The sequence below is a fragment of the Ochotona curzoniae genome, unplaced genomic scaffold, assembly GCF_017591425.1.
Source record: "Ochotona curzoniae isolate NIBS_2020 unplaced genomic scaffold, NIBS_Ocur_1.0 contig_78, whole genome shotgun sequence".
Classification (NCBI taxonomy): domain Eukaryota; kingdom Metazoa; phylum Chordata; class Mammalia; order Lagomorpha; family Ochotonidae; genus Ochotona; species Ochotona curzoniae.
This window is the reverse complement of record NW_024466559.1, coordinates 6255731-6279042: the sequence shown is the minus strand read 5'-3', so window position 1 is coordinate 6279042 and position 23312 is coordinate 6255731. Positions and strand designations below refer to the sequence as shown.

At 40.7% G+C, this 23312-nt stretch overlaps 1 protein-coding gene across 1 annotated transcript in view; it reads right to left on the bottom strand.

Annotated features, from left to right (window-relative positions):
* The window catches only part of GPR158 (G protein-coupled receptor 158), a 317004-nt gene that overhangs the window by 235789 nt on the left and 57903 nt on the right, over positions 1 to 23312 (bottom strand). The window lies entirely within an intron of this gene.

The following is a 23312-nucleotide window of genomic DNA, read 5'->3' as shown; positions in this document are numbered from 1 at the left end:
AAGATGGTAATTCTTATTTAAAATTGGATCAGCTACAAATACAAAATAAAGGACACTTTTTGCCAGGAAAAAGCTCGGCAAAGCAGAAGGCATATTCATAGATGGTACAGGTAATGGTGAGGCTTTGAACTTCCTTCTCATCATGTAGTTCCACATGAATCCATGACAATGATCATATATAACCTGCAAATCCTTTGTTCAACATGGGTTCTAAACTGTGATTGTTAATTTACTGATTTGTGTGTGTGTGTGTTTTTAAGCCAAAATGCCATTCATCGAGCTTGAAAAGAGAATCTGTACATCATTTAATTAAAATAAAAAGGGACTTGACTGTAGGAAAACAAACCCAAGAGAAGCGACACTGTCTGTGACAGGTGTATTTTCTGCCATGCCCAAACGAAAGGTAATGTCAATTAATATTTAATCCAAATTCATCAATGAGCCTAATGGCAGAGTTGAGACACAATAGCCACTGAACGTGAATCAAATGCCTTGAAGCAGAAGCTAGATTAAAATTTCCACTTGTAGTTTCAATGATGAAAAGGAATGCCTTTCCTTGGTTCCTTCCAGAACCATTCTCACCTTGTCACTAAACTTATTCATGAACTTAGGAGCAGCTCTCTGAATCATATCTTAAAAGGGGGCCATTCACTGCCTCAAAACATGCAGACCAAGTTTACATACTGGACTGGGTGCTAAGCTTTTCTCTTTCCTTTAGAGCAAGAAAAATGAGCAAGACAGTCAGAAAGCTAACAGCAGAAAATACAAGCAAAAAACATTCTTCCCATGAAACACTCCATCTCTTTTTGTTTCATTCCATTAAAAGGAATCCAAATCCACCAGAAATGAAATTCAGGAACTCCTTACAACAGGAACAGCCAATGCAGTGGCTCACGTCTCCCCCTCCTGCTCTTCAGCCACTGGGACCTATCTGGGCCTTCTGCAGAGGCATTCATTCTGCTGCCTATGTACTGGTTATTCTCTGGAAGCTAGGCACACAGTGGTGAGGAAACACAAGCATGGAGTGAGAGACAACTAATCACATAATTGCACTTGGACATGCAAATTACAGACCCGGGAGCTTCTTCTCGGGAAGAGAGATCCAGTTATGTGAAAAACTCTTCCAAAACAGCACGATGGCCAGAGAAAGACTCCTGCATAGAAGACGAGTTGATCTGGAGGCTGAGTGGGCTTAACTGGGAGAGGGCAAGTGGGTAGAGGGGTTAGGAGTGGGGGAAGGGCTAGCACCCCTTGGGTATGAAGCAGAGGAAACAAACACTAATTCTTGAGGCAGTCAGCAGTGGCTGAAAGCCGCAGCAGGGTTTTCATGGGGAAGTTGGGTCACAACCTTAAATCTTCAGGTTAAATGCCTCGCTCAGCAATCAAAACAAAGACTGGATTATTGAAGAACCACCACCATAATGACATAAAATAGAATAGTTCTAAACAAAATCAAGAGAGCAAGTTTTGTGTAATCAATGCATGCCATGTTAGACCTTCTGCTAATAAACTGCCCCCAGAAAAGCCCTCTCCAGGGAATTTCAGTTTCCCTGTGGTTTCCTCTTCTTGGTAACCAGCTGGAAGTCTCTCCATACACTGCTAGCATCTTTCCAGGGTTACCTATGCAGAGCTAGCTGCTTACAGAACAGGTGAGTTCGCATCCCTGCCACTCCTGCTGTGGGTCACCGTTTTAAGCAAGAACGGAGTCTTGAACTAGGAGCTTCTTGTATCAGACAGGTTAGCTTATGCATATTTTAAAAACCCATCTTAAAATCTCCCTGGACTTAGATCGCTGCCTGTAGCCTGGGAATGCAGTCGAGGATGGCCCAAAGCCTTGGGACTCTGCACCCCTGTGAGAGACCCAGAAGAGGCTCCTGGCTTCAGATTGGTTCAGCTCCAGCCGTTGCGGCTGCTGGGGAGTGAACCATCAGACAGAAGATCTTCCTCTCTGTCTCTCCTCCTCTGTGTATATCTGCCCTTCCAATAAAAATAAATAAATCTTTTAAAAAAATTTCCCTGGACTTAGAAAATTGTTTTTTCATCCATGTGATAGGTGCATCCAAAGTCTACAGGGGACTCTGTGCTACATGGTCACCTAAGGATCCAGCATGTCTCAAGTTCCTCTTCCTAGAAACTATACTTCCCAGAATATATGACATCTTTGCCTACAAAAGAATCAAGAGTGGGATGCCTCATGCCAAGAATAAAATCCTCAGTTCAGAAACAGCACTCATTGCTGATCACTATCTGCAGCTCACTGTCTTGTCCAGAATCAACTACACAGGGCAGCCTACTTGTAAAGGGGTTGGAAAAACAAAATTATCTGTGAGCCTGAGCAGGAAGAGAACTAGGCACAGAGAAACACTGAGAAAGCCCGAAATGCATCAAGAGAAGCTTTTCTATTCTCCTCACATGAAACACATATTTAAATGTATTCTGTCCAACACAACACACACACACACACACACACACACACACACACCACAAATGAAAAGTTCTGCATTTAATTCATTTCAATGAGACACGCTCACAGGTTGAAGCATCTCTAGCCAAAAGCAAAGCAATGTGCTGTGTGAGCTAAATGACTATGCAATCTTTCCTCAGGAGCCATTGGGTTGAGTTTCTTGCTTTAAACATTGAAAACACATCACTGGGAGCTGGGAAAAGTGGTTTGGAGATATCACCATGGGCAATTGTGGACACATTACTTTGTTCAGTGTAGGGTTTACAGGATATTCCCAAAGTAGGGAATCACGAGGGGAAAAAGTAATGTTCCTAAAGAAGCAAGTGGTGTCACAATCTTCCTTGTCCCTTGTTCTGGTTCCCTCTGCGATGTAGCAGGCCACCCCAACACTCACAGACTTCCCATCACACTTCTTTGTTAGGGCCCAGCAGTGTGCATGTGGGTTGGGCTAAGCAGGCACTAATGTTGCTCTGGCTCTCATATACATTTGCTATCAAAGGACAACTGGGTGAGTCACATGCAGGTTTTCAGGTTAGCCAAAATTTTTCTGCCCTGACATACCCAGCACCGAGTGGAGGACTAGCCAAGCTGCCCTCTCCCCATAAGAGCACTTCAGTGCCTTTCCTGAGTGTCCCGGAGACATGGCTCAGCTTAATGAGACTTCTTCAGATAGCAAGTGGCTTCCCCTGGAGCACTCATGACATCTGGTTGGAAGCCACAAGGCTTCCTACAGCCTGGCTTTGGAAGGGATGCATAATCAATCATGTCACATTCTCTTGGCTTCACAGTGTCACCCAGAGTTGGTGTGTAAAAGGGAATAACTGTACAGAGCTGGGAACTTGTTAGCTAGCACATCATCAGTGCAAGAAGTAAGAGTGACAGTAAAAAGTATTTCCTGTGTATCCATTAGGGATTATCTTGAAAATAAACCCCCATCTGTCCTCTAAAGGTGAGAAAATTCCTCCAAATATCAAAAGAGGGTTTTACCCAACAGGTGACACATAAAATGCATTGTGCCACTTCTGGAACCTCAGAGCCACTGCTAGGTACATACAAAGTCATCACACAGCACTAGAATTTGCAAAAATGGTGAGAAATGGCATCTTTAAATGGAAAATATCATAATAACATCTATGCAAAGAAACTGGACCAATTAACAAAATCCAATGTCAGAAAAAATCAAATCACAAAATCTGGAGGAGAAAAAGCTGCTCTCCCAGCTGCCTTGCATCCATATCTGCTCTCTCCTGACACACAAGTGCAACTAGTAAGAAGCAGCCCACAATGTTTTCTGCCAAAGTGCACTGCAGTCATTGATTAGTTATTCCACACAAAGTTCCCCTGAGGAAAATAATGACAATTACCCAATCTTTGTGGGAAGCAATAGCAGCCTTTGAAGGACCAACTTGCTCATTGCACTCCCAAAGAATGCGATCTTGCTCTCAAACTTTCTCAGCCCTCCCCACAAAATCAGGAAAAGTCGGCCTTTCTGGGTTAAGCCATCAGTTCGCTCTGGGAGATATCTTATTCTTGTAGACATTGAAATTAATACGTTATGCTAACCATTCTGCTTCATATTGCAAATCATTCTCTGTGTGCTTTGCTTGATCTCAAGCCCTAAAAGATAGATACACACCAAAAAGCGTTGTTTTACTTGCGACAGAGACAGTACTATTATTCCTACTGCTCCCCCAAAATTAATTTCAAATTTATAATGATAGGACACCTTTATAAATGCCCTAAGTATTACATTCAAGACAGTCTTAAACAGCATTTTAATAATGTTATAGTCACTTAACGTGCCCTGACCAAGAACAAAGCACCATGGCAGGGTCCCACTTCTCTTATTTTGTCACATCTGCCCTCGCTGCTCTCATCATTCATCTTCCCTTTTCTGCTAACTCCACAAGGAACAGGGCTGGCACAGCCATCACAGTTAAAAGCATGGATCATTTTGGAAAGCAAACAGAGTGCTTTTCCAAATAAGTCTGCATTATTCAGAAAGACAACTGGCTCCGCCACGTTAATGGGCTGTGATTTATTCCATGGAAATTACATCATTTTCCGCGCTAAGCAATTCATAATCTAAGCATATCACACACTGATTTGCTGAGACTGTGAAACTAGTCTATCGGAATTAATGAGCAAATTAAAAGACTTTGCACTAAAAATTTCTCAGCAGCGGAAAACAAAATTGTCTCCAGATCGTGAGAAAGAGCTAACAAAAATGCAATTTGGTTAAGAACAAATTGCATTTCCTCTCCTGTTAACCAAAAGATGGCAGACTTAACTTCTCAGAGAGCATATGGCTTTGAAGAAGTCGGTCAGGAACACAAGAGGCCTGCTAATTCACGCACGTGTCAAAACCTGTCCTTGAAGTGAACCTTCCCGCTAAATAAAGCGAAGAGGCCGACCATTGGGAACAGACGTGCATCAGCATGGGCAGCTCTGCTTTGAGTACTTGTTCTTAACCTTGGCTGCACAATGGAATCCTGTGAGAAGCTTTAAAACATCACTGCTGTCTCAGAATTCCAGTCTAATTAGTCTGTAGTATGGCCTGAGCAACAGGATCCTCAAACCTTCCCTGGGAGTCTTCATGCATGGCAAGAAATTGGTTTAATGTGAAGCTGTGATCAAGTAAGAGAGCCCAGGAGTAAAGACTGTGACCTGTGGGGTGACATATTAGGAGAGATGTCCACTTAGAGACAGTGATGTGGCATAGTCAGTAAAGCAATGCTAGCATCTCATACAACTTTAAACAGATATTTTGTGAGTTAATATTGTCAGCAAGACTCAGCTTGAGAGGAACTCAAAGGAGGCTTCAAAAATTTGTCTTACAAATGAGGTAGTATTGACATGGGTAATTGTTTTATTATTATTATCATTATTTATCCTGCTAAAATGAGAGGTACTTGTAAATAGGCATGGGAATAGGCATAATTAAAAACCAAAGCAATTCATGAATTTTAAAATATTTTCCCCAAAACAAATCCACAGTAATTTGTTAAACCAGTGAATAACTGAATGAACACATTCCTGTCCTCTACAGAGATGATCTGATACCCTGAATGAGCAACTTGCTACATGCCTGAAGACCCCACTTGCATCTGTCTGCCTTAAGTGGCTTAGATATTTCCATTAGGCTCTGTGAATATGTGTGAATATGTGTGAAAATGTGTGGTGTTGACAACTATCTGCCAGCGTTTATTTCGGATACCCTAGAAGGGCAACCTTTCTTGAAAAGATATAAGTCTTACCAACAACGTATAAGAGGTGAGCACTTGGCACAGCAGTTTGAACACTCGTTGGGGTGCCTGCGTCCTGTGTCAGAGTGCTTGGGTTCAAATCCTGGCCCTGATTAACAAGTGTTGACTCATGTTAATGGGCAGCTTGGGAGCCAGCACGTGATGAAGGGCCAAGTACCTGAGTCCCTGTCACTTATGTGGGGGATGCAGGTGGAGTTCAAAAGCAACTTCAATGCTGCAGGCATTTGAGGAGTGAGCCAGCAGCAAGAATCTCTCAGCTATGTCCCATCTGTCATCTATCTCTTTGCCTCTTTCTCTTACAAGTAAAAGCTGATAATCTTTTAATAGAAAAAAAAAGGAACAACTTACAAAACTACATTTTACTTGTAGTTTATAAAAGAAAGGAACCTGGAAGCATTTAATCAAAGAATGAACCAAAGAAGGAAGGGATTTCCCTAGCCTTCAATTTCCCTCTCCCTTGTAGACAGAAGACAGGAAGTGTGATCCAGGATAAGAGAACTTGCCAAACAAGCGTAAATGAGCACAAATATGTTTAGCCGCACAAAAACCAACGTGCATAACCTGAAAACCACAGCCCAAAGTGAAGGGCTATTCAAAATTGATGCTGATATGCAGTAATGATATCCAAAGAATCCAGAACACTTTATACCTTATCAGCAAAATGGTGAAAATGAGAATACATAAAAACAGGTATCAAAACCATTTTCGGGTTTTGAGAAATTATCTTAGATAAATTAAGAAAGAAAAAGAAAACCAGACAGCAGATGTCTTTGACTGAATCTGAGGACTGGAAGGCACAGCAGAGTCACTCCTCCCCCTAAGTGCTGGCCACCACACACTCCCACAGGCTCATGCAGGACTCAGGCATATCCGGACCCACCAACGTCTTCCTCACACGTGAGGACAGGTGTCAAGCCATCCGTCCACAATTTCACATGTTGGGAAAGAGACATTTCAGGCCTGTATCCCTACCAAAGTGTATCTTGTTCTGCCTTATTGCTTTTGTCCTGTTAGAACTATTTTTAAGAGTAAAGATTAAGTGTATCTGCATGTAAAAAAACTTGGAACTTTTTAATCCCAATGTTGTAACTGCAACACATGCACAAATGCTGTTAGCTCTTTGGCCCGCAGATGCGCTGAGCCTCTCTGAGTACTCACTGATGACATGTGACATTCACTTATTTATTCATTTTTGTTTAAAGAAACTTAAATACAAAGATTTTTTAGAGATAAATAACATTTGTGCCAGATTCACAAATAATTTGTACTTACCAGGCTACCCAGTAGACGGACTGGTGGAGTGCTGTGTTGAAAAGAATGGGAAGAAACCTCAGGACTGATTTGTAATATTTGTAGTAGGGCACAGAAGACCAAGGATGTCAACCTGAGGCTAACAGCTTGGCATATCTGACATAATATATAATTTTTTGAGTTGTACTCTTCAGAAATTATTTACCTATATTTTTAAATGTTTATTTAAATATAAAGATTTTTATAAATACATGTACTAATAATATTTATTTCTTGAAAGGCAAAGAGACAGAGAAAGATAATCTCCCATCTGCTAGATCACACCCCAAAACCTACAACAGCCAAGACTTGGCCAAGCTGAAGGCAAGAACTTAGAATTCCATCCAAGTCTCCCACGTGGGTGGCAGGGACTCAAGTATTTGTGTCATCACTGTTTTCTCCTGGAATATGCATCAGCAGAGTTGGAATCAGGAATGAGGCCAGGCCTTGGACCAGGCACTTAGACATGGGCAATGGCTGCTCACAGTGGTGTCTTTAACCACTACACCAAATGCCCACTTCTAAAACATCCTATTTTTAAAGATCCATTTCTCACAAATGGAATGCATCATAAAGGATACTGAATTTGAATGGACCATGCCATTAAACAAAGCACCTTCTAACTTCATGACCACAGCTTAACTAAGATGCAGAAAGCTGCAAGGAAACCTGGGAGAAAAATAAAGCTCATCTGTCAGAGCTACAATGGTCCACTGGAAGAGCGTCCACCGGGTTAGCATTACTGTCTGTAAGAGAGCCACAGAGGGACTCTGGAACAGCAGTCCAGGTGGAAGCCAAGCATACCCAACTCATGACATCATTACAAAATACACGGTGAAGATTTCCAGGAACTAATGAACAGTTTGGACGAATGTACTCCAAACTTTTCATGTTCATTTCAAGGAACCAGTAGTAAAGCAGCTGCAGGTGAGCCTCCAAATGAGCTAACTCTTAAAAAGTTGGTTGTAATTTCTAATTAATTATATTCATTTATCATAGAACCAAGGAGATTTCCCATGTGCAGGTTCACTTTCCAATGCCTGCAACAGCTAGACCTCAGCCAGGCTGCCGTCAAGAGCCAGAAACTGCATCCAAGTCTCCAACATGTGGTCAGGGACCCAAGAACTTGAGCCATCTCCTGCTGCCTCCCAGAGGGCAGAGCAGCAGGGAGCTGGAACTCGGAGCAGAGCTGGGAATTAAACCCAGGCACTGCCAAGTGAGCATCCCAAGTGGGACGTCAACAACTATTTCAATGTCCGCACTCCAAAAAAGACTAGTTTTAAGCTTATCTCATGGTTGAACATTTTCAGAATTAGAGAAGTTTAACAGTTTTAGGAATCATCTGTAAGCATTTTTGTCTCTAATCAGTTCAACTGTTTTCTATCAGTAATACCTAGGTATTAAAATCCATTTGTATTCCTATTGCCTTCCTTAACTTCCTCTTTTTTCTTCTTATCCTATTTTGTACATTACTAAAAGCAATACTATTAAATATCTCTTCTTCTAAAGACTTACTTATTTGAAAAACACAGTGACAGAGAGACAGAAAAAGAAATGGCCCAACTGATGGTTTAATCCACAAATGGCTGTGAGGTCTGGGAGGGGCCAAAGCAAGAACACAGGAACTCCCTCCCGCTCACCTACATTTGGGGCAGCAGCCCAAGTTCTCATGCCATCATCACCTACTACTCTTCCAGGTACATTAGCTGAATCAGAAATGCAGCAGTGGAAACTGAAATCAGCTTTCAGATCTGAGATGCTGGTGTCACAAATTGTAGGTTTACCCAAAGTTCACTTTAATAACCAGGAAGTGAATGGTCTACAAAGGTCAAAGGTTTGTGGGTTTCATATGTCCCTTATTCCTCCACTGAAGGAGAAATCTAAATGGTGTGAATGGAGTTGCACCAGGATGCCTATTTGGAAATACCAGAAATAGAACTGTTTCTAGGGCTCCTACAATTTTATCAACACAATATATTAACTTGTATGTTAATCTGGCAAAGAACAACAAACAATATTCAGTCCCCTGAGCAGAGCTCAAGACAAATTTCACATTTTTCCTCCAGAGGGATAACTTGCCTTACACACACAATTCTCCCATCAACAAGTCGGGATTCACACATCATTCATTGCAACACAACCCAGAAGCTATTTAAGTGCTCATGTGTTACTGTCTCACCACATTCTCTGAGTTAACACAGCACCAAGAACTAGAAAGATCTGCTACATCTTACCAATATCTTCCCAATGGCAAGCTTTTGAAAATTAGCTTCCTTTCCATATTTTCTGCCTGCGTTTAAGAAGATTCTGAGTGACATTACTCCCACTAACCAACTTTCTTTCAGTCTTTTAAAAGTGAGGGTAGGGGCTAGCGCGGTGGCGCAAGTGGTTAAGGTCCTCGCCTAGCACGCCCAGGATCCCATATGGGCGCTGGTTCTAATCCCGGCAGCCCCACTTCCTTTCCAGCTCCCTGCCTGTGGCCCGGGAAAGCAGTCGAGGACAGCCCAAAGCTTTGGGACCCTGCACCTGCGTGGGAGACCCGGAAGAGGCTCCTGGCTTCGGATCGGCATAGTATCGACCCGTTGCGCTCACTTGGGGAGTGAATCATCGGACGGAAGATCTTCCTCTCTGTCTCTCCTCTCTGTATATCCGCCTTTCCAATAAAAAAAAAAAATAATAATAATAATAATAAATCTTTAAAAAAAAAAGTGAGGGTAGAATCCCGTGTTTCGGATTCTGCCTATTCAAGCTTTTCAGGAAGTTGAGGTAGAATTTTAACAGCTCTTTTAAACATGAATTTAATTTATTAGTATGGGCTCCAAAAGGGATTCCTTCCTCATTATTGCAAAGAACAAATTAAACTTTAAAATCATTATAGTTTGTTGAAGAAGTTGTCTGGTACAATGCTAAGTTCCAGGTTCAAAGACAGCAATTTGGTAATATAGTTGATGCAATAAATTGGGACAAATGTTTAGCACAGTAGCTAACTCACTGCCTGGGATGCCCACCACCCTTTTCAGAGAGCCTGGTTCAACTCCTGGCTCTTCCACTCATTTTGGAGACTGAGTTCAGGCTCCTGACCTAAGCTCAGGCGTAACTGCTGCAGATACTGGGTAAGTTAACTAACAGATGGAAAATCTATGTAAATCTCTCTCTCTCTCCTTTTTTTCTTGGAACTTAAAGAACAAAAACTTCCAATATAACACTAATATTCACAATTAGACAATACTTCATTAAGTAATGCCTAATTTAAATCAAAGGTAATGTCAAAGTAACTACTATAAAGCAGTCACAATGTCCTATCTACATATAAAATGCTACATTGATGTTTTGAAGATTTAGAATTAATTTCACATTTAACGTAACACCCCATACTCCTCAAGAGTCTTGATAAAATCATAAAAACTGGGCCCATGAATTATGTTAGCAACATGATTTCTAGCGTATCAGGAGAGAGGCTATTCTACAGTAGAACTGATTAAATCTACCTACTGTTATACTTTAAAAATCCATGGTATTAGGTAAGCAAAATGTTTAAATTTACAAGTGTCTTTAAAAAGAACTTTAGCACAGCCTTGGAGACTGTCAAAGTTGTCACAAACCAAGGCAGAGAATCACAGTCTTACACCCACAACCCCCTACACATACTCGCACACAATGGCACTGGAATTCAGCTTGAAGAATGGATCACATTCCAAAAATACACCAACAATTTCTGGGTTACTATTTATGATTTTGTAAAAACCCATTCTGTCTCTTCTCTGAACACTCTAATTTATGTCCCAATAAAAAGAAGTCATTGGATCCAATAACCCTCCAAATCACTCAGAGGACTGACTGACAGGAGACAGACCACACCAGGCTCACGCACGAAGGCCTAATCTGTAGAAGGCATCTTCAGTAGCACACTCTGTGTTAACAAATGCCCTGGTTCTTCTTTGTCCCCTTCTACTGTTCTGGCATTGCTTCTGAGCACCTTGCTATGCAAAAATAAGAAAGCCATTTCTGTGTTCCCTGGGAGCAATGAGCAGAAACAGTACTTGGGAGAAATTCTACTTTGGGAAAAAGAATTATTTTAAAAATGACTGGGATACATAATGTTCAAAGAGCCATCAAGTGTAGAAAGTCACTTGCAAACATCACTTGGCATTTGTGAAACCAAATGACAAGAAGAGAAAAACAAAAGAAACCCACACCTCTGGTTGAGTAAATGAGAAATCCATGAGGAAGGAAAAATCCAACATTAATAAAATTTCTGTAGGGTGTGAAGAGCCAGGAGTTCAAGATGTTAGTTACTTCCATGGTGAGGTAGTGTCAAACCATCCTCACTGGTAATTGTTGCCCATGACACTCCAAAGTTTACCCAGGATGGGGCTAAGTCAAGGGCATCCCAGCTCCTCACTGTTTCAGAGCTGAGGACAGAGCTCTGATATACCAGATGCAGAATGGGGATTCAGATCTGGTCAGCAGAAAGAGCTAGAGACAGAAACAAGGAAACAAGTGATAATGATCACTTTCAGATTCCTCTGGATTTCCACGTGCCTCCCCTGATTGAGTTGGCTGTTACCTTTCGCACCCTAACGTACAAACGATGCCCACATAGGTAGCACTACAGGAAGTTTCAACATCTAGCATATGGCTAATCACTCTTAGCTGAAAACCCAACAGGCAGGCAAAGGATATCTCTAAGACTGAGAACTGGAGCACAGAGTTCCAGGAAATGACTGAGGGCTAAAGTGATAAAAATCACCACAAAACACATGAAGGATGCAAGAGCAGTGATCACAGCACTGTGGAGTAATGCATCACAAGCTTTGATTACAAAATGGGAGAGGGTTCATGTTAGTTATTTTCTCCAACTCAGGTAATTAAACAATCAAAAATCAATGACTGCATAGGTAGAAAGGATAATTCTAGTTTTGAGTGGAAGGAATGACACTAAAATTGCTGGGATCTGGACAGAAAAATTAGGCCCAGCAAAGCATCGAAACATTCAATACACATCAATTTCCCTCTCACGCTACATTCCATTTCCTTCTCTTTTCTTCCTATTTTACTGTGATAGAGCATCAAAGAAATGGGGCAAATGATGCCTTCTATTATAAGCCTCTATGCTAAATATAAGGATCTATAAAGGTGAACTTCAAAGACTTCATCTTACTGGAGACAGAGGACACAAGATCTCCAAATATCTATTAAGTAATGTGTTGATGACCCGTGCAATGTTAGGTATTACATCTACAGCTGGTATTGGGGACGGGTTAATGAATAAACAACTCAGTCCAGCTGGAAAAAATGTTATAAAAATGGGGATTACAGACACAATTAAAAAAAAAAACTATACTCAAATGTACCTTGAAAGTACATTCATTGCCATGAAAACCTACATCAAAGGGTTGCCCCTTTGAGATTTCAAACAGAAAAAAAGAGTATCTTCCCAAAGCAGGTGATTACATACTTAGTTTGGAAGAAGGAATAGAGAGCAAGTATTGAAGGCCACAGGATCACAGGCATTCAACTAACTTTGCTTCCTGTTCTAAAGAACATCATATGAAGAAGAGGAAATTTGGGAAACATCTTCCAAAAAGATTCGTTTGGGAAGACAGCCTCAAAAAATATACAACAGCTTACAAGCAGAATGCATAACCAAGGACCAAAATGAATAGCGCAATATGGAAAACTCCCTCCATTTTAAAGTAAAAGCCCACTCTGATACCCAGAGAGGTGAGAAATTTTGCACTGGGCTGTGAAGAACTGCTACACTTAGCAAGGGTAATGTCATATTTGCAAACATGGTAGACACTAGAACAAAAAATATATATATATACTTTATACATTTTTATATAATATAAAAATATATATAAAATAAAAATATAAATATAAAATATATATTTAAAAGATTTATTTATTTATTAGAAAGTCAGAAATACAGAGAGGAGGAGAGAGGAAGATCTTCGTCCGATGATTCACTCCCCCAAGTGAGCGCAACGGCCGATACTATGCTGATCTGAAGCCAGGAGCCAGGAACTTCTTCCGGGCATCCCACATGGGTGCAGGGTCCCAAGGCTTTGGGCCGTCCTCGACTGCTTTCCCAGATCACAAGCAGGGAGCTGGATGGGAAGTGGAGCTGCTGCGATTAGAACTGGTGACCATATGGGATCCTGGTGCGTTCAAGGCAAGGACTTTAGCCACTAGGCTATGCCACTGGGCCCGAAAATATATATTTTTAAGACATTTGTGAGACTCAGAACAGCTTGAGAAGACGGTCTAGGGGAGATGAGGGAGGCTTGTTAGTTTAAACCTGACAAAAACATTTTAGACAGTCTTATCACTATTATCACTGACAGCACAGTGGTAAGACTGCACTCAACCTGCACCAGAAGGACTCACAGCTACACTCTGTCAGAACAGGATGTTGACTGGAGTAACAAATCAGCGATGAAGAAAATATGGTAACCAACTCTATTTTGTTTGGATGAGCATTAAGATTTACTATACCATTCATACTTTCACTAGATTCCATGCAGATAATGTATGTAATTACATGCTTATAATAGTAAGACTCTACTATTTCATATTTCATTTTAAAAATGGTAAAAAAAGAGATAATATTCAACAGTTACTAAAAGAAAGTGAATTTTATTCTACATATCATTCTTATATTAAGATCAATACAAGAATAACATAGCATGTCTAAATCTGAAATATTTCAAAGCATTATCTGAACATGGAGATAAAAGTCAATTTCAAAATGTTAATATTTATTTCTGATACGTGATGGCTTTTCTGGGCCTGGTGCAATGGTTCAGTGGCTAAATCCTTGCCTTGCAAGTGCCAGTATCCCATTGGGCACTATTTCCCTGCTGCTGCACTTCCCAACCAGTTCTCTGCTTGTTGCCTGGGAAAGCAGTAAAGGACATTCCAAAGACTTGGGCATCCTGCACCTGTGTGGAAAATTCTGAAGAAGTTCCTGGCTCCCGGCTTCAGACTGGCTCAGTTTTGGCCGTTGCAGCCACTTGGGAAGTGAACCATCAGATCTTCCTCTCTGTCTCTCCTTCTCCCTGTAGATCTGCCTTTCCAATAAAAATAATCATCTTCAAAAAAAAAAAAAAGCAACATGTTTTTCCTCCTAGCAGTAACCCATTCCACATACCTCATTCACATATCCATCAACAAGACAAAATGCGACCAATTATATGGAGAAGTGTAGGAGGACATTGTGAGCCTGGAAGGTCAGCGAGCACAGGTTTGCAGTTCATTGGACAGTATTTGCATGGAAACAACCAAATGGCTACCTTTGGTATAAACAGCATGTAAATGAGAACACCTGGTGGAATATACAAAACAAAAGGAATTCCAATCTAGAGAGGGAAACAGTACAGACTCTCAGTGTATAAAGTCTGATGCCCTTAATAAACTTCGGCTTTGACCATCAGTCAGGGTCCATGCGTGTTATTATCGGCTCCGTGCACCAAGTCTGTTGCTGCAGGACAGCAACAGAGAAGGGTGGATGTTATGGTTCATATGTCCCATTTGGGATGTGTGTATCCTATATTCTCTTGGCTTCAAGTTGCTAGTTCTAGCCTGGCCCAGCTGTAGGTATACTGGGCATTCAGGAAGTGAACTACTCTCTTTTCCTCATTGTCTCTCCCACTCTGTCATTCTGACTCTCAAGGAAAATCAATCAATAAAAATTTTTAAAGAACAATTACAAAGAGAAATCTTACTTTCTATCAGGTTTCCCCTCAGAGAATTCAACAACTAAGAAAATACTGAGACTTTCATTTGTTCATGTAATTGCTCATTTTTATTTCTAAGACTTAAAAATATTCTATGATTCTAATTGCTGGTTACGTATTTTCCATGAAATTAACGGCAAGCTTTTTATTCAATTTGAGCATCTGGTGCCTTCCACCTGGCTTCTGCTACTGTCTAATGAATTGAGGGTGCAACTAATCATGAGCCGCTGGTTCCCTACATCTGTCGATTCATTACCCTAAGTGTGGCCAAGGCAGCTGCACGCTAACAGCACTTGCAAGTGTTTCCTGCAGTGTCACAAACCCATATGGCCACAGAGAATTTCTTTGAATTGGTGATTCCCTCAGACGTCCATACTTAGCCTCCACAGACCTCTCATTTATTCAAGTCGTTCATGTATTCATTCAACCAATGTTTGTTAAATACCTACTAAGGACAGGCAGTCAGCCATTCATTAAGTACAAAATGCTTAAAAATGTTTCCACTGATATGTATTATCTAATGGGACTAGACATGGGAAAAAAAAAAGTTGTTGAATCATTCTGTAACTTTCCTAGTGCCATAAGGATCCAGTTATATCATATCCAAATATTTGTTGCACATCCTAGGTTTGCTGCAGCCCAGAAAAACACATAACAACATGAAGAAGCAGAAGGGGGTTTTTACTCAATAGACAGGAAAGATTCAGCACTGGATAATAACAGAGCTAAAACAAAATCACCCAGAAATTTCCTTTGTGTCAAAAGCAGATAAAATCCAATTGTTTTGGGGATTTATCACTGTGTCTTCATGAAAACCTACTTCCTATTTAAAAGGAGGGAAGCAAGATGGCGGCATAGGGTACAGACAAGTTTGATAAGGCGGAGAATCTTTAGACAGGGTGAAGTACAATAAGTAGATTATAGTGAAAAAATAGGGTTCAGGTAGTAAGCCAGGGGTACCTGGAGACCCCCCTGGACACAGGGATGCTGCGGCGACGGGACAGCAGTGTTGCAGTGGACCAAAAAAACCACCAGCAGTCGGCCAGCAGCAACTCAGACCCTGGCAATCCAGGCTCCGGTGATCCAGGCTCCAGTGATTCATTTCCAGCGTCAGCCAGACATCCAGTGGTGGCCTCCACACAGCTCTTGTGACCGCCAGAAGGGAGCCTGGATCTGCCTGGGGAGCTAGAGAGGCGAGTGCAGTCTGGGTCCTGCCAATCAAGCTGGGTGACTGGGAACAGCCACAGGTGCAGAAAGAGTAGGAGACGCAGGGCGCCATCTTGTGTGGAGAGGCGGAATGCGGAGTTGACGGAGCAGCACAGAGGAGGCTCATTTCTGGCTGATCACACAGAACTGATCCAAATGGGGAGGGTAGCACCAGCTTCGCTCCCTGCAGGGTCACTGTGGTCCCTGGAGCTGAAAGCCTGCAGCCGCAATTCTCCAGTAGCGTCCCACCTGGCACCATCTCGGGTAGCAGGGCAGCAAGTGTGGACCCCAAGTGAAGGTCCAGAGTGGGCATGTTACTAACTAATTGCACTAACCTGAGCCCACAGCGCCAGCCTTGCAGCTTATAGGGTCTTTGTGGTCCCTGGAGCTGATGGCCAACAGCCCCCTGATCTTTGTTGGTGCCCCCTAAGGGCACCATCTTGAACACTGAGGCAAGTACTCCAAACACTGATAAACTGCAAGAGGAGGAGTGGTAAACTGCACATGTGATATCAGCAGCTCTCAGATAACAGTATCACAGGACCAGACATTGTTACACTGAAGGAACGATGGCTGAGCTGCCCAAGAACTAAGCTGAAAACAACACCATATTAGAGCACTGCACAGGCTCTGCAGAAAAAAACAGCCCCGACAAGGCATGCCACCAACTCCACCCAAACTCCAGGAGGTACTCAGACTTATTGGCCAGCAGGGGGCGACAAGATCAGTGCTGCCTACAAAATCAGTGCCACCCAAAAAGCGATTATTCAGGACAGCCGTGTTTTCCAAATCCAGAGCAATGATTGAACATAAAAAATCAACTTGGACACCTGTAGGTAATACACCTTAGAGATGATTTCGTCAACCAGATTGGCAACTACAGAAGGTAAAAGAAAACAAAAAGACACGATGAATGTTAGTGAAAACTCTCCAAAAAAGGAGCAAAAGCTTCACCCACTCTCACAGTTAACTGAGGAAGACAGTGAGTAAATGTGGGACAAAGAACTCAGAAAAATCGGTATAAAGGTGCTGATCAACAATGAGAAGCACAAACAAGAGTTCAAAGAAGAAACAGCAGTAATAAATCAAATTAAGGCTGATATATCAGAAATTGAGAATTTGCAGTAGAGCAAATTAAAAGTACAGTGGAGAGTCTGAACAATAGAATGAATGAGGTAGAAGAAAGAATTTCAGAATTAGAAGATATTTCATGTCACCATAAAGAAACAAACAAAAAGCTGGAAGCAGAGCTGGGTCAAGCTAAAAAAAAAAAAAATGTATCCAAGAATTAAAGATATGATTAAAGGTCCAATATAAGACTTAAGGGAGTTTCAGAAGGTGAAGAAAGAGAAGTTGGGCTTAAAGGTGTATTCAATGAAATAATAAAGGAAAACTTTCCTAATCTGAGCAAAGAATTGCAAAATAATATACAGGAGGGCTACAGAACTCCCAACAGAGTTGACCAAAAATTAACTTCACCACGACACATGATAATCAAGTTCTCTTCAGTTGAACAAAAAGAAAAAAATCCTTAAATGTGCACATGAAAAAAAACAAGTGACATATAGAGAAATCCCAATCAAACTCACAGCTGACCTTTCAGAGGAAACACTACAGGCCAAAAGAGAATGGAGTGACGTATTCCAGATTCTAAAAGAGAAAAATTTTCAGCTCAGAATAACTTACCCTGCAAAGCTCTCCTTTGTCTTTGAAAATGAAATAAAATTCTTCCACAATAAAGAAAAACTTCAAGATTTTGTCTCATCTAAACCTGCCCTACAAATGATAATCAAGGATGTTCCCATGAAAGAAAAAAGAAATAACAACCACCAAAAACAAAGGCAAATGTGGAGAACATCTCACTGAAAGGTTAACAGAAAACTCAATCATAGAACGCATAGCTAAAATGACAGGACCAAACTGCCCTTTATCCATAATAACGCTGAATGTAAATGGCTTAAACTCATCAGTCAAATGCCATAGATTAGGGTTGGATCAAAAGGCAAAACCCAGATATCTGCTGCTTACAGGAGACACACCTCACCAACAAAGATCAGAGAAAATTGAAAGTGAAAGAATCGAAAAACATATTCCAAGCAAATAATAAGGAAAGACATGCAGGTGTAGCCATTCTTATATCAGATGACATAGACTTTGATATAAAGAGCATCAAAAGAAATGAAGAAGGATACCACATAGTGATCAAAGGATGCATTCAGCAAGAAGAGATCAGCATAATAAATGCTTACATGCCAAACACCAAAGCATCTAGCTGTGTGAAACAAATATTAACGAGTTTAAAGGGAGAAATCGACTCCAATATGATCATAGTGAGAGACCTTAATACCCCATTAACTCACCAAAAGTCTAGAGCAAATGGACTTAGTTGACATCTATCGAATCTTTCATCCTACAGATAGAGAATACACTTTTTTTTCATCAGTACATGGAACTTTCTCCAGAATTGATCATGTTATAGGTCATAAAACAAGCCTCAGAAATTTTTAAAAAGTTGAACTCATACCATGCATCTTCTGATACCATCAAGGAGTGAAGCTAGAGACCAAGAAGTCGAAACACCAAGGACGACTTGCAAACATATGGAGACTGAATAATATGTTACTAAATGAGCAATGGGTTAGAGAGGAAATCAAAAGGGAAAAACTGCTTGAAACAAATGAAGGCATCAACACAACATATCAAAACTTAAGGGACACAATCAAGGTGGTGCTAAGAGGAAAGTTCATTTCAATCAGTGCTTATATCAAGAAACTAGAAAAGCACCAAGTAAATCAGCTAACCTTACAGCTGAAGGAACTAGAAACACAAAAACAAAGCAATCCCAAAATTAGTAGGAAACAAGAAATCATCAAAATAAGGAAGGAAATAAGCCAAATAGAGACCAACAGAATTATACATAAGATCAATCAATGAAAGAGCTGGCTCTTTGAGAAAATCAACAAAACAGACTCTCCACTAGCTCAACTAATCAAAAAAAGGAGGGAGAAAATATGCATCAATAGTATCAGACATGAGAAAGGAGATATAACAACTGATACCTCGGAAATACAAAGAATCATCAGGAACTATTACAAGCAACTATATACGAACAAATCAGAAGACCCAAAGGAGATGGTTAGATTTTTGGACACATACAATCAACCAAAATTGAATCAAGAAGCAATTAACAATCTAAATAGCCCAATAACATGCATTGAGATTGAATCAGAAATTAAAGCCCTCCCAACCAAGAAAAGTCCCAGACCAGATGGCTTCACTGCTGAATTCTACCAAACGTTTCAAGAGGAACTTACACCAATCCTACACAAGCTTTTTCAAACAACAGAAAGAGAGGTAATCTTTCCAAGCTCTTTCTATGAAGCTAATATCACCTTAATACCAAAACCAGACAGAGAAACAACAGAAAAAGAGAAGTACAGACCGATATCCTTGATGAACATAGATGCTAAGATCCTCAATAAATACTAGCCAACAGGATCCAACAACACATCAGGCAGATCATTCACCCGGACCAGGTGGGATTCATCCCAGGCATGCAGGGATGGCTCAACATTCGCAAAACAATAAATGTGATACATCACATCAACAAAATAAAAAATAAAAACCATATGATCCCCTCAATAGATGCAGAGAAGGCATTTGATAAAATCCAACACCACTTCATGCTAAAAACCCTAAACAAGATAGACATAGAAGGAACATTCTACAACACAATCAAAGCAATTTACGAAAAACCCAATGCCAGCATAATACTAAATGGGGAGAGACTGGAAGCCTCCCCACTAAAATCTGGAACTAGACAGGGATGTTCACTGTCACCACTAGTCTTCAATATAGTTTTGGAAGCCCTCGCTAGAGCTATTGGGCAAGAAAAAGCAAGTAAAGGAATACAAATTGGAAATGAGGAATTGAAATTATCGCTATTTGCAGATGACATGATTTTCTACATAGGAGAACCAAAAGACTCAGTCAAGAGACTATTGCAACTCATAGGAGACTTCGGCAGAGTAGCAGGATACAAAATTAATGAACACAAATTGATGGCACTAGTGTACACAAATAATTCCGTGGCTGAGAAAGAAATTGCAAGCACAGTTCCCTTTAAAATAGAGGAGAGGAATCTTAAATACCTAGGAATCAAGCTAACTAAATATGTGAAAGAGCTCTATGGTGAAAACTATAAATCATTTAAAAAGGAAATCGAAGAAGACCTTGGAAAATGGAGAACCTTACCATGTTCTTGGATTGGCAGGATCAACATTATCAAAATGACCATATTACTAAAAGCAATATAGAGATTCAATGCAATCCCAATCAAAATCCCAATATTTTTCTCAGAAATACAAAAATGATACAAAAGTTCATCTGGAATCACAAAAGACCACGAATAGATAAAGCTATCCTGAAAAACAGAAATCAAGCTGGAGGAATCACAATTCCAGACCTCAAGAGATACTACAGAACAATGGCTATCAAAACAGTCTGGTACTGATAAAGCAGCAGAGAAAATCAGTGGAACAGAATAGAAACACCAGAAGGGAACCCGCACATGTATAGTCAACTAATCTTTGACAAGAAAACTGAAAACAATCCAGGCAAAAACACTGGTCTATTTAACAAATGCTGTTGAGACAACTGGATAGCAGCATGCAGAATTAAGAAGCAAGACCCACACATGTCACATCATACAAAACTTACCTCTAAATGGATCAAGGACCTAAATCTACACCCAGAAATCATTGAACCATTTGAGGAAAACATAGGAAGCACACGCCAAGATATAGGAACAGGGAAAGACTTCTTAGAAAAGACACCAAAAGCAAAGGCAATCAAATCCAAAATGAACAAATGGGACTACATCAAACTAAAAAGCTTCTGTACAGCAAAGGAAACAATTAACAAAGTGAAGAAGCAACCAATAGAATGGAAGAAAAATTTTGCATACTACACAAGTGATAGGGCACTAATATCCATGATTTACAAAGAGCTTCAGAAACCCAGGGACAGAAAACACACACACACACAAAAAAAACAAAAACAAACAAACAAACAAAAAAAAAAAACAAAAAAACCTGTAACAAAATGGGCAAAAGAAATGAACAGACATTTCTCAAAAGAACAGATTCAAATGGATAACAGACATATGAAAAGATGCTCAGGCTCCCTAGCCATAAGAGAGATACAAATGAAAACCACATTGAGGTACCACCTAACTCCAGTGAGACTGGCCTACATTCAAAACTCAAATAACAACACCTGCTGGCATGGATGGGGGAGAAAGGCATCCTCCTTCACTGCTAGTACAGGTAGTACAACCACTGTGGAAATCAGTATGGAAAGTGCTTGGAAAAAAAGGAAATAAACCTGCCATATGACACAGCTGTCCCGCTCCTATGAATCTACCCAAAAGAAGTGAAACTGGCATGTGAGAAGGGGATTTGTAATCCAATATTTACAGCAGCACAATCTACAATACCAAAGACACGAAAATAATCCAGATGTGCGTCCAAGGAAGAGTGGTTAAAGAAACTGTGGTACATCAACTCCATGGAATATTATTCATCTATTAAGAAGAATGAAATTATTCCATTTACAACCATGTGGTCCCAACTAGAGACCATTATGCTCAGTAAAATGAGTCAATCACAAAAGAACAAATACCATATGTTCTCTCTTATATAAGGAAGCCAAAATGGAAAGTATAACTCCAATAGTCCAATCCATACTGTTTTTTGATTGTTTGTTTGCATTTTTGGCTGTATAACTTGTATTTTGATGTTTTTATTTCAGACTGGTTCCTTCGAAATAATCTCTTTTCTCTAGTCGAAATAATCACGTGATCATGAATTATATGACAGCATTTTTCCCAAGAGACTTCCGTGTTTCTTTTTGTCGCCCATGTGTTGGTTACTCAGTGGCACACTATTTTTTCAAGGTGCTATAATTTGTTGTTGATGTTGTTGTTGTTGTGGCTGTTCTAAATTATACTGGTTGTTGACCTTATTTCGTGCCTTCTCACTTATGCTAATGTATAGTGATGGATTACTGGGGTCTCTCATATACAGATGTGGGGGCATAATAGAACATGCATCCCTGCTTCCAGATGAAAGATGGATTCCCAATGAAACTGTTGGACATGTGTAGACAATGGGATGCTGGACTGTCTGACATTGTCTGTACCAACAATGTTGGGATACACTTGATTAAGAGACTGATAGAATTATGATTCCTTATGAAGGACTACACTATTGTAACAAAATGGGAAAATATGATGGGGGGTGGGAGTTTGGGGGGAATCCCAGCCTATACAAAAATGTACCACATGCCAGGAATCCAGAGCCAGCATTGTAGTTTAGTGGTAAAGCTGACACCTGCAGTGCTGGCTTCCCATTTGGGTACTGGTTGATGTCCTAGATACTTCACTTTCAATCTAGCTCCCTGCTAATGGCCTGGGTAAAGCAGCAGAAGATGACCCAAGTCCTTGGGTCACTGTACCATGTGAAGAGATCTGGAAGGAGTTCTCAGCTCCTAGGCTTCAGCTTGGCCCAGCTCTGCTTGTTATAACCACCTGTAGAGTAAACTGACAGCCAGATATCTGTTTTTCCCTCTGTCTCTAACTCTTTCAAATAAATAAGTCCTTATAAGCAAATAAACAAAGCATAAGTATCCAATTTAAGAAACATGTTCACCTAACATCCTAGCAGCCATTGATAGTAAAATAAACCATTAAGAAAGTAAGCTCAAATCAGTTTGGTATTGTTTCAGGGTGAACTTTATCTTAGAAATAGGTCATTGAGAATGAATCAAGATGGCAGAACACTGTAAGGACTTGTTTGAATGGATGGAAAAACATTTAATCAGGATGAAGCAGAAAGGACATATTCCAGGAAACAGGAAAGAAAACAACAACAGCAGAGGGGTACCTGGAGACTGACAGACACAGGAAAGCAGTGGACACAACAGTGTGGTATTGCAGTGACTGATACTCCAGCAGCATTCAGCTAAAGGGGATCTGACCTCCACCAGCAGCTGGAACTCCACCAGCAACTAAGAAGGAAAGGGACTTTCACTGGGAGCTTTGGAGATGAACCCAGACAAAGAACTGTCCATCTTGCTGGTCTGTTTGATTTGACCAGGAGCAGAGACAGAGCAGCAGATCATAGATGGGCAGTGCGAGAACAGGGTGGATTTCACAGCCCAGTCAGCCCCATAGAGCTGAATTGGGCACCATTTTGCGTAAGCAGGCAAAGGCAAGGGAAAGGACTGAGTTCTATGGATTTCACTGGTCCCGCAGGAAAATAATATCGACTGTGGCATCATATGGAT